Raw genomic sequence first — 12,861 nt, 5'->3', positions numbered from 1 at the left:
ATGTTAAAGGGTTGTCCACATTATTTAAGTTCTGTTTTCTGAAACTTTGTAAAGACCAACATAAAAGTCTATCAAGGCAAGTATAAGAACAATAAGGTGAAGCGTATTTTTTCAGTGGTGAAATATGTATTTGCCCATGCTTATGAGTCTCATTCTGTTTCATTGTTCAATATGAATGGGAACAGCCTTTACAAAGTGAATACTTAGAATGATTGTTCTGAATAATCTTTTTGTTTTGAGTAGTTCAAAAAAATAAAAGTAGGTTATAAGAAATTTGAGAACTCTGTGAAATTATAGTGCTGCCGTTAGTTGATCTTACCAAAACCGCCCTTAAACTTGAGTTTACCTCGTAGAGTACAAAAGCTCCATGGCGTGTTTGAGACTGTGGCTGTCCCGCGGCGCTATGGGGCGCACGTTTCCCCCGTCTGGTAAAAATACCTGTCTGGGCAAAATTGTGTGTTGCTGTTAGTGTTTTCATATAACGTTCTACTGAAGAGTATTGTTTAATACAAACGAACAGACCTGCCCCCAGGATTCATTTGGGATAGAGGCCAGAGAAAGGGACCATGTTACTGACCTACTAAGCACCCCAGCACCTACGTAGTCTGCCTAATGGCAATTCTGGAAATACCTTTAGAATCTCACTTTTTGGGGCACCTGGGTGGCTCAGTCGGTTAAGCATCTGCCTTCGGTGCAGGTCAGGATCCTGGGGTCCTGGGATTGAGTCCCACATCGGGCTCCCTGCTGGGTGAGGAGTCTGCTTCTCCTTCTCTCTCTGCCCCTCCTCCTGCTTGTGCTCTTTCTCTCTCAAATAAAATGAAATCTTAAATAAAATAAAATAAAAAGAATCTCACTCTGCTATTTTTAAACATTTTTATTGTTAAAAAAATACACACACCCCCCACGTAAAACAAACCTATCTTAACAAATTCTTGTAAAGAGACCACCCACGATGCTGGAACTTTGCCAGTCACCCCAGAAACCTTCGATAGCCCTTTCCCGTAAAACCAGTTACTGCGATGAAGCTACAAACACCATGACTGATTCTTTTTTGAAAAATGCCCTCTTGGTATTTTTTAATCCTTTTTTGAAAAAAATGCCCTCTTGGTATTTAATAGCACCACAGGACAGCCACAGTCTCAAATATGCTTTTCTCTTCATCCTTTTTTCCCTGATAGCATCCTCATTGTACAATTCTATATTTCTTGTAAATTGGTAGAGATTTATTCAAATTCAGGATATATATGTGTGTGTGTATCTATCTATAGCCCCCCCCCATGCATCCATGTGGATATTTTGTTGGGGAAAAGCACAGAACATTTGAGATGTTTCTCACTGAGATTGAGAAAGCGATTGGTATTTGAGCCATTGATGCTCAGTGTCGAGATCTGTGGATTGGGTGTTGTAAAAATGATGATCTCATTCAGTCATCCTAATGTACTTGTTAGCTGCACTATTTCTAGAAAGAAGAATTTCCCTTCTCCTGCTCCTTGGTCATGTAGGAGTACAGAGGTCATGGCAGGCTTCTGGGGTGCTGGGACCTATTATTAGTTATAGGATTCTCCCAGCTATTTGATAGACACAAGTCTTTGTTGTTGGCTTGGACAAGGACCCAGTGGTCCTGGTCTATAAGTTGTCAGTTGTTACCCTGTGGCTACTGGTGAATCCTTTTTTCAGAAGACTGGACTCTTCTTTCTTTTTGTTTAAACCTCCATGCGTTTTTGTTTTGTTTTCTTTTGTTTTGTTTGTTTTTAAATCTGTTTCTGTTTGTTGGCAGATCTAAGGCCTTACTTTGCTGTCTGAAACCATTAAATATCATCTGGTCCTATCTCTTGCCTTAGTAGGTTAGGTGAAGGGATCTCCATCTTACAGAGTTTAAACTCATCATAGAGGCCAAAGTTGTCAATTAAAAAAATAAAAAGGTTTTTAAGATGGTAATCTCAAAAACTAAATCTTAAAGTAAATATTCGCATATAAACCACCCATATAAACTGGAATCTAGAATTGGGGTATATTAATTCAGTTACTTTCCTCAAAGTTTCACAGATGACATTGGGGATGGAGAAACACTGTATCTCTCTTGGACTCTGGGAAGTGTCAGCGTAGTTTGGACTTACTGATACACAGATGGAAATTATTGTTCTTGTTTCTCTTCTAAGAAAGAAAAGGACTTAGCCTGTATTTCCTTTAGGTCTGTTGTTTTGTTTATATTATATGTTTTTTATCTTCAAAATAACTTCAGACTGTTGGTGTTATTTACAAAGCTCAGAGAGTTAAATCCCCTGCTGGAGGTCACAGGGATGGAGAATGGACTGGCTGGAATCCAAGCCCAGCGTCAGGCCTGGGCGGAGCCCTCTGTGCTTCACCCCTTCTCAGGAAAAGGAATTATGAAGACTGACCAGATACTTTTTCATGGTAACCCAGCGAAAATGTTCTATTTGTGTATTTCCTTTTGGTTTTAAGAGACAGTATAATTCTTTTTATAACTAAAATAATGAAACATTTAAAATGCACGACCACTTAAAAATAATGATTGTTATTAAAGGAAAAGATACATCCTATATTAATGTTATTTTGATTAAACTTATAATTGAAAAGTCAGTTTCTAGTTATTATTATTGCCCTACAAGTTATCATGATTAATGGGCTCGCTCTGTTAATGGTAACTTAAGGTAGGCTTTTAAACGCAGAATAATAAATACATTTTAAAAATCCAAATCATCATTTAATGGTGTTTAAATTAAACTGCGTTGTAAGTATTAACCATAAAGTATGCAATGAAAATATTATACTTGGTGGTTAATTCTTGGAGTACATTCATTTGATCTTTTTTGTTACATTTGTATTTGCATAAAAAGTGTGGACTTTGGAGACCCATCTGTTTGAATTCTGGCTCTGTCCCTTGCCCCATCCCCCTGCAGCGACCCCCCACCCCACCCCTGTGATTTGGAGCGACTTAATTAACCTCTCTTGGGCCTCAGGTGGTTCTTCCTCTGTGAAGTTATAGGAGGACCTAGCTCAAAGGTTTGTCAGTAGGGCTCTGATTAGATACCTGCTCAAAATACGTTAGCTGACTGCGATTACCTTGAATTGGGAAGACTGGCTCACATGCCATTCCTGAAGATCTTGGTCCCCAGGGAATTTTTTTTTTTTTTTTTTTTTAGATGAAACATGTTAGACTGAAATGGTCACTGGCTTCTGAAATGGTTTTTGGCTAAATATTGATTTTTTTAAAAAGATTTTATTTATTTATTTGACAGAGAGAGATCCCAAGTAGTCAGAGATGCAGGCAGAGAGAGAGAGAGAGAGGAGGAAGCAGGCTCCCTGCTGAGTAGAGAGCCCGATGCGGGGCTCGATCCCAGGACCCTGAGACCATGACAGGCAGAGGCTTTGACCCACTGAGCCACCCCGGTGCCCCCTAAATATTGATTCTTATAAATATATATTGAGCCTGTGAATTGGGCTGGGAGCTGCTGATACAGCAAAAAATAACACAGTTCACTGGCAAAGAGCTTAGACCACTGGGGGAGAAAATGAGCGATTTTCAAATGTGGAAACACATTACAGGGAATAAAGGGAGGAGTTCTCTTGGTTGGGGGTGAATTTGATCCTTGGAGATGCTTGGAGGGTTGTAGATGTCATCTTTTCACTACTTTTCTCTCTTTTTATTTTAGAGGAAAGTAAAAGAGGAAACACATTTAAAAAATTTTCTCATTGAGGTTTTGTGGCACTGAACTGCAATGACAAGAATTTCTTTTTTAGGGGCACCTGGGTGACTCAGTCACTTAAGCGTCCAACTTTTGATCTCAGCTCAGTCTTGATCTCAGGATTGTGAGTTCAAGCCCCGCGCTGGGCTCCATGCTGCGTGTGTAGCCTACTTAAAACAAACAAACAAATAAATAAATTGAAAAGTTTTTCTTTTTTTAAAAAAAATTAACTTTTAAAATTTAGAAGTGATTGTATCGTGATGTTAGCTTCAGGCATACAACGTAATGATTCAGTATCTGTGTGTATCGCAAAATGATCACCGCAAGAAGTCTAGTTAACATCCGTCACTGTACAGTTGCCCCTAGAGAGTGTCTTGAAATGTTCTTGAAGCCTTTGTCCTGAATGAAGAGGAAAGAGAGCTCACGTCCAACCTTTCAGTTTTCCCCAGTGCTGGATTTCTGGACTCACCAGCAGGATCTTCGTTTCTGTAACAAATGGATACGTGGTCAGTAGAGATGTCCCCTTTGTTACTGCTGCACTCTGAAAATGTAGCAGCGTTTCATTAATTTACATGTATCTAATTAAACAGGTTTTTTTGTAATTTGAACTGGATGAGATGGGGGTTCACCCTTCTGTCTGTGGTGGCGGTATTTACTGACTCACCGTCAGCCCCTCCCCGGGTGGGCTGCATTGTACTGTCAGTGGCAGCGGGTCCTACCGTGTCCCCCCACTCCCACCCCAGTGCCGCCTTCCCTACAGTCTGACCCCTTCTCTCCGACTGTAAACACCAGTTCTTCCTGGGTCACTTTTTGGGTTTTGTGGCTCTTTGAGAACTGTCATCCCTTCCGTACCTCTGTGTTTTCAGAGCTGCTCTAGCCCCTTGTGTTACATAATCAGCATGTGCCAAGGGACTTGCAAAGCTGGAACAGTTAAAAGACTGAAAAGAAGGGGGAATGATGGGCAGGAATTAGAAAATTGGTAACTTAAAAAATCAGAATTCTGTCGGGCTTCTCTGTTCTTTCTTCCTCCCTCCATGGAGTCCATGGGCCCCCAGGTGGCCTTTGAGGATCATTGGGGCAAGTGTTAGGGGTCCGCATAGACACTGTGGCTTGTCTTGGCTGAAGGGAGATTGGAGAGCCAGGCTGGAAAAGAAGCTGAAGACTAGATAGTAGGAGACCCTGGATATCTGGGGGAAGATGTTTGAACCTTATTGTTTATAAATGTCTTTTGAAGAGTTTTGATCAAAGAGTGATGGCATGGAAAATGTCTTTTCGAATGCGGAGTCTGGAAGAGCGTAGCTAGAGAGATTGAAAGGGAGAGTGATTGGCAGGAGGGAGACTAGTTGAGATAATGTTATAATGAGCGAGGGATGAGGAATTGGGTGCCTGGGTCTCGTGCTGGTATGGGAGTGGAGTTATGTAAGAGTTACACCATTATGCTTTCTTCTGTCGGCAGTCTGTTGGATCATATGCCCTTGCAAGTAATAACATGTGCTTTAAAAAAATGTCCTATAATGCAAAGTTTTTGCTTGGTTCTTCTCTACATGAGAGCCTGCTGCAAACACAGAATCTGCTTATAGATGTACGAACACACCCAAAGAGAGGCTGAAGGGATTCATCCGAGGCCACCTGGCAAGGTTGGTGATGTCAGTCAGAACTTTCCAACCTGTGCTGTGGAGCCTCTGATCACTTTACATGGTTGTTTGTTTGTTTGTTTATTTGATTTCTGAATTCAGATTCTAAGAGTTGTGCTAGTGGTATTTGTGAATTTCCAATTCTCTTTTGTTCTTTGTTCTTTAATTATACTCCCAGGCCTTTTTTTCCCAGTGAATGAATTAAGGACATGGCCAAAACTACACATCGCAAGGCTGGGCAGCATCCATCTTCTTCTCTGACTTCTTATTTGAAATCATTTCATACACACCGAATAGTTGCCCACAGAGCTCAGATAGTTGCACCCTGCCCTGGGATTACTCAGGTGTCCGCTTTATCATGGCCTCCCTCCTCCCTTTTTCCTCCCTGCCCTACTCAGTCCCTTAGACATAGTAATTGTTGTTCTGAGCCATTTGAGACTAAGTTGCAGACATGATGCCCTTCAGCCCTCAACACCCCAGTCTGCATTTCCTGAAAACTTCTATAGTCACAAGACAGTGATCTATTTCATGGACTTCATTCAAATTGTGCTGGATTGTCCCCTTACTGTCCTTTAGAGGACACCCCGCCCCACCCAGGCCACTCTGCAGTTCAGTCTTCTCTCCTTCACTTAGTTGTAGCGTCTCTTTATTCTCCCTTAATCCAGATCGTTTCTCAGTATTTGTCTTTCCTGAAGTTAACATTTCTGAAGAGTATAGGTCATTTGTTTGCTATAATAAACGCCCCTCAGTTTGTGTTTTTCCGATATTTATTTGTGATTAGATTCACATTACGCGCTTTTGCTGCAGATAGTTCGGAAGTGAGCCTGTGCCCTTCTCCAGTGCCTCGTGTCAGAGGGTGCGTGCTGCCTGTCTGTCCCGTTGCCGGTAAGGTTCACCTTGGGCTCTCATGTGCCGGGGTGACTGCCAGGCTCCTGACCGTGCCGTCCAGTGTGGCAGCTTTACTGGATGGCTGGAGGGACACGGGGAAGATGTATGTGTCTTCTAGTGGTGGAAAGTTATTTTCTCTTGCAGGTTTCTAAATTCCCATCTCTCCCCTTTTTAAAGCATTACCATGCATTTCCCAAACTCTCTTTTTTATTTTATTTTCCCCCAGATAGTTGCCTTTCTAAGACTGCCTCCTGGTGTCTGGGATGTACTTTTAAATTTTTTTTTTTTTTTTTTTTTTGGACAAAGATCACAAGTAGGCAGAGAGGCAGGCAGAGAGAGAGGAAGGAAAGCAGGCTCCTCTGTGGAGCAGGGAGCCCGATGCGGGGCCCGATCCCAGGACCCTGGGATCACGACCCGAGCCGAAAGCAGAGGCCTTAACCAAGTGAGCCACCCAGGCACCCTTGGGATGTACTTTTAATTCTCTTCTTTTGTCTCTCTACCTCCCCTTAGTTTAGGGGGGACTTTTTCTCAGAGGCAGGGACGTAAATGGGTCTTGAAGACCACAGTCATCACTGCCTTCTTTCTTCCACTTGGTCTTTCTGGAATCTCCTTGTTCTGATGACCACTTACAGCAGGGCCATGAGGGATACACTCAGTTCTGCTATAATGCAACATAGGCATTCTTAAAAAGTCATGCTGTGCCAAATTGCACAATAAAAACCACAGGGCTTGTGGAGAAAATGGGTTTGGGGACCTGTGTGTGTTTGCTAGGCTGCCATAATGAAGTTCCACAGGCTGGATGGCTTGAACAACAGAAATGTATCTTCTTACACTTCTGGAGGCCGGAAGTCAGAGATAAAGGTCAGCAGACTTGGTTTCTTCTGACACCTGTCTCATGGTCTTCCCTCTGTGTGTCTCTGTCCTAATGTCTTCTGATAAGAACATCAGCCTTATTGGATTAGGGCCCACCTGGATGACTTCTTTTACCTTAGATACCTTTTTAAAGGGCCAGTCTCCAAAGACAGTCATAGTTTGAGGTCCTGGGGATTAAGACTTAAACTTGTAAACTTTGGGCAGAGGGGACACACAGTTCAGCCCATAACAGGGCACAGCGCTCAAAAAACATCAAACAGGCACATTTTTTAAAAAAGGATAGGAACCTAATAAAAACTGTAGCATCATTTTACCCATGTTAAGTCATTAAAAATATAAAAATACTCCAATAAATATGGTGCTTTAGAGAGAGACCTGACGTTTGCTTGTGGGAATGACCATGGAAAGGATTGCAGTTTGTGAGTTATTTTATTTATTTATTTATAAGATTTTATTTATTTATTTGACAGAGAGAGAAATCACAAGTAGACAGAGAGGCAGGCATAGAGAGAGAGAGGAGGAAGCAGGCTCCCTGCTGAGCAGAGAGCCTGATGCGGGACTTGATCCCAGGACCCTGAGACCATGACCCGAGCCGAAGGCAGAGGCTTAACCCACTGAGCTACCGAGGTGTCCCTGTGAGTTATTTATGGGCTGGAAAGCTGTGACTCCAAACCTGGACCGCTGCAGCTCATAATCTCCAGTGGTGGACCAAGGTAGCTGGTAGATTTTTGAGGGTTTTTTGTGTTTCATATTCATTTCTACTGGTTTGGTTCAGCTGGGTGCAATTTTCTGCATTTACCTACTTTTCCTTGGAGATGAAGATGCTGAAAAGCAAACTCAAAATTCTCATTATGTTCTTTTTTTTTTTTTTTAAATTCTCATTATATTCTAGTTGTTCCTTAACATATCCATCATATTTGACCACCAGATTTTGCATTTTCAAGAAAGTGTTACAGCAAAACTCACAGTGGCTCACTGGGATATGGTATTTTTTCACTTAAAGGTAATTTGAAGTTACTCTAGTCTTCTGGTTATCCCGAAGGCATGGGACATGCCGTTTTATCTGTTCCTGCCTTTTAAAATTGTCTTTTTGTGTTTTGGAGGATTGTTGGGAGATTTGGAATTACACAGCAGTCCTCATCGCTGGTGTTCAGGCCCTCCGTGCGGATTTCCTCTTCTTAAAGGAAACTCTTACTTCAGTCACAAGAAGTCAATTAATGTACTTGATAGTGAAATTTTATTATGACCCCTTCTTTTCCTCTTTTTTGTTTCTGTATGCCTTCTGTGACCTGTTTGGTCAGAGCTTAGGGTTCTTTTTACTTTTCCTTAAGTTTCATTGTTTCAATCACATTTTTTTAAATTTTTTATTTTTTATAAACATATATTTTTATCCCCAGGGGTACAGGTCTGCGAATCACCAGGTTTACACACTTCACAGCACTCACCAAAGCACATACCCTCCCCAATGTCCATAATACCACCCCCTTCTCCCAAACCCCCTCCCCACAGCAACCCTCAGTTTGTTTTGTGAGATTAAGAGTCACTTATGGTTTGTCTCCCTCCCAATCCCATTTTTAAATCTTCAGCCTCACTGGCCTGCGTAATCGTTAAGCAGGGTTTGGAATGAAATTAGGCAGTCTTCACTCTGCACAATTCCGATGTGCACACACATGTTATGTTACTGTGCTTCACCTCAGTGTGTCGGCTCTGCCTGCATATGGGATAGACTCTGCTCAGTCCACAAATCGTGGCCCAAGTAACAGGTGTGCACCTTGGTCATTGACAAAGCACAGTGGCTTTTCTAGCCTCAGCAGCAAGTCATTGTGTGTGTGTCTGTTGCTCTGTTCACACACAGACAGCAAAGCATGTAGCCGTGTTGCCTCTTTGTCTCCCAGTGATAAACCACATAGCATCGTACAAGGATGAAGAACTGGAAGGGGGACCTGGCCAACAACAGTGAAGGTGCAGGGGCGCCTGGGCAGCTCATCATTTAAGTGTCTGCCTTCGGCTCAGGTCATGATCCCAGCGTCCTGGGATCAAGCCCCGCATCGATCAAGCCCCGCATCGGGCTCCCTGCTTGGTGGGAAGCTTGCTTTCCCTCTCCCACTCCCCCTGCTTGTATTCCTGCTCTCGCTTTGTCTTTCTCTCTGTCAAATAAATAAATAAAATCTTAAAAACAAACAAACAAACAATGAAGGTGCAGCAAAGAAATGAAGAGCGATAATGTTAGAAGTGAAATTGGAAGTTTCTGGAGATTTGAAAGCTTTGACAGCAAAGCCAAGATGGGCTGAGATCTCAGCTTGTGCAAAACTATGGGATGAAATGAAAAAGTGATGCAGAAGTCCTCTGAGTATGAAAACCAGGGAAAGCCACTGCAGGGTCTTTTTATTTAAACCGTACCAGTAGCAGAAAGTGGCTTATAGTTAAAATGGAATGTTTACTTCTCTTTTGGTTTGAAGACTGTCATTTAAAAAAAAAAAAAATCCCAATCAGTGTAACTGCCATTCAGGCTTAATGAGTTCAACTTCTCATTGAAGTTAGTTGCCACATTGGAAGAAAATAGTCATTACGTGGATATTAAAGAGGCAAGACTGACTTCATCGTGCAGAAGTCAGCATGGATTGATTAACGTGAAACCATCAGGTGATACGGTAGCATAGGTTAGGATGCTGCTGAGAAATTTGCATCCAGATGCCAAGGGTTAGGTAAAGCAGTTGAAGACCGTCAGTATCCACTATTTAGTGTCGGTGAGACACGTTGGAAAGCAACCCCATCAGGAACTTGGGCCACAGAAGATGTCAGCTCTCAGAAGTGGCTGTGAAGGAGTTGGCCACAGAGTAACTTTTCTATGAGGAGACAATACAAAGGGTGACTTTAAATTAAAACCTGTGTTTATCTATCAGTCTGAGAATCTCAGAAGTGGCTGTGAAGGAGTTGGCCACAGAGTAACTTTTCTATGAGGAGACAATACAAAGGGTGACTTTAAATTAAAACCTGTGTTTATCTATCAGTCTGAGAATCCGAGCACGTTAAAAAGTCATAAAAAAGGCATCTTGACTAGTCATTCCCTTGGCATACAAATAAAAGATGGGTGGGTTACAGTATCATTGTTTCAAAACCTGTTTCGGTTGTGTTTTTGTCCAGAGGTCGCCAAGATAATTTTTAAAGCACAATTGCTATTGTTAGATAATGCTCCAGGTCACCCTGATTCTCCTGGGGACTTGAATGAATGGGAAAACTTGGCTTTTACTAGCAAACACAATTTCATGAATGAAGCCCATGAACCAAGGAGTTATTTCAGCTTTTAAAGCCTCTTACCTTACACGGACTTTCAGACAGGTTGTTGGTGCTACAGTTGGAGATTGTGCATTTTCTGTAGCTGAATTTTGGAAGAAATACGACATGCGGCATGCCTTACAAAATCTCCAAGCATCACGGCAGGAAGTACCGGTGAGCGGTATGTGCAGGATGGCGGGAGCTTTGACCCCACTGTGCAAATACCCTTGCAGGATTGGAGTTGAACATACACAGAGTTACAGAAGAGATAGCTGACCAACGGAATGTTGACACTGCCTCCAGTGAAGAGACTGGAGCTGTGTAGCTCTAGGAATTTGGTGAAGGTGAGTTTTTCAGCCTAAATGAGGCAAGTGACTGATGGAAGAAAGGATACAAGTATCTTCACATTAAAGGAGCTCTCAGAGAGCATTCCTGAAAGCCCGAAGAGTAAGATGTTGACAGCCAATCCAAAGTTAGAAAGAGTGTGGCAGTTTGTTAAAGTACAGAAAAGAGTCTCCCTTCATATCTTAAGTTATACAACCGAAAGTATGCAAGCCCTGTTCAAACTACTCTTGATAATTTTTTTCTTTGATTTTTTTTTTAATATTTTTTTGCAAAGAAATACACACTTTAATTCCCAGTTTCTGATGTTTTAAATTGCAGTATGCTAAGTAAACATTCGTTTTACTATTTTTTTTATTTCTTGACATAAATAGAGAGCCTTTAATATTTTGGATAAAATTTTCAAAGGTCATGGAACTGTCGTAGCTTCTTCCCATTGATTAGGAAGATGACCTGGCATGATTCCGGCTGGTCCTGTCTCCGGGCAGCGAGAGGACCACTTACACTCAAGATGGAAGTTCCTTGCCTTCCTTTGCCTTCGCCAGCCATTGTCAGCAGTTTTGTTGTCTGCACCGAGCTGTTTTGTTAGGATCTGAATGGTGTTTCCTGCTAACAAGGCATTACTGCCCCTGGTCTGAGATCGTCCTGTCTTCCCCGTCCTTGTTCTGGTCCACAGACTTGGCACAGTTGTTTTCTGTGGGACTTGTAGGTTGTCTGACTCACAAGAACGTCCTCCATTCCTTTGTCAACTCTTCCTCTCGCTGCCCATCCCCGACCCCACGCAGGCCCCTCCCCACCTTTCCCGGGAGTGTTGCTGTCTTACCCCTGTCTCGTCCGGGTCGTTCGTGCTTAGAGTCTCAGCCACGATCACAACATCTCTTCGGGGTCTTTACCTTTTCAAACATATTCCTCTTTCATCTGTGCTCCAAGAGGCCTCCTTATTCCCAGCGTTCAATTTTTGTTCTTCTCTGTAGCCCATCGGTGAGATGACAGGGCTCCAAGGAAGAGCAGCTCTCGTCCCTGAGTGACCAGTAATGAAAAGCCGTAGGTCACCCCAGTGATTCGCATCAGGCACGAAAGAGGATAGAGGCAAAGCTGTTAAGACCGTTTCCCAGGAGAACTGTAAAGGACAGACAAACTGGGTGGTAAAGAAAAGTGGTACCTGGCAGACCCTTCCATTGGCCACAGAGACATTAGAGGAAATTTCATGGGAAGTGTGCAGAGGGTTACCCTACCAGCTGGTGGAGCCCCCACTCTGGTCCACACCTGGCCCTGGGCTGCAGCTAGAAGAGAGGTCCAGAGTCCGCCGATGAGAGTAAGAACAGAATGACAGGGGCACCTGGGTGGCTCAGTCGTTAAGCATCTGCCTTTTAGCTCAGATCATGATCCTGGGGTCCTGGGATTGAGCCCCTGCATCGGGCTCCCTGCTTGGCAGGAAGCCTGCTTCTCCCTCTCCCACTTGCCCTGCTTGTGTTTCCTCTCTCACTGTGTCTCTCTCTGTCAAATAAATAAATAAAATCTTTTAAAAAAACAAAACAGAATGACAAACCTTCTTGCAGTGGAAAAGCTTGACAGATGGTAGAGAGGACACGGAGACGTTTATATGGGTAAACTGTGAGGGTAAGACTTCTGCCAGCTGGTTTGGGGGCCTAACCAGGTGAGTAACCTGTGCATCAACCAGCTGGCTTACAAAGGAGCTCTCGGAACCCAACTCCAGTCTAAACAAGGACATGTTGTAGATGCTTTCAGTTTTGTGAAGAGATGTTGGATATTTCCCAGGTCATAATGCCAAAGTGATTAGTGATGGAGCTATTGGGTGCCTTATAATTTTATAACATAATTATACATAGAATTGAATCATAAAATAAGGTGGCAGGAGTAGAGGGAGTGGTTTGCTTTAATGTTGCAGGTTGTATTAATTTTAGATAAAATGAAATTAGTGTTCCTATGGACAATTGAGCCAACTTATCGAATTACTCTATTCAGTTGGGACTGACTCAATTTAACAAAATGGTACTTTTAGAGTTTTTGAGGGTAATGAGAAAATGGAACAGAAATTAAAATTCTCTTTTGCAGTTTGGGCAAAATAATTTCTGTGAGCAGCAATTAAAAGGTCCATATAAGAAATTTACTTTCTGCTC

The 12,861-nt window shown here is 42.5% G+C and overlaps 1 protein-coding gene across 2 annotated transcripts in view; it reads left to right on the top strand.

Annotated features, from left to right (window-relative positions):
- WWC2 (WW and C2 domain containing 2) overlaps positions 1 to 12,861 on the top strand; it is a 202,421-nt gene that overhangs the window by 53,917 nt on the left and 135,643 nt on the right. The gene's annotated exons all lie outside the window — the stretch shown is intronic.

The sequence above is a fragment of the Mustela nivalis genome (genome assembly GCF_964662115.1).
Source record: "Mustela nivalis genome assembly, chromosome: 20".
Lineage (NCBI taxonomy): Eukaryota > Metazoa > Chordata > Mammalia > Carnivora > Mustelidae > Mustela > Mustela nivalis.
Note: the sequence above shows the minus strand (reverse complement) of the source record. Positions and strands in the feature narration are given on the sequence as shown.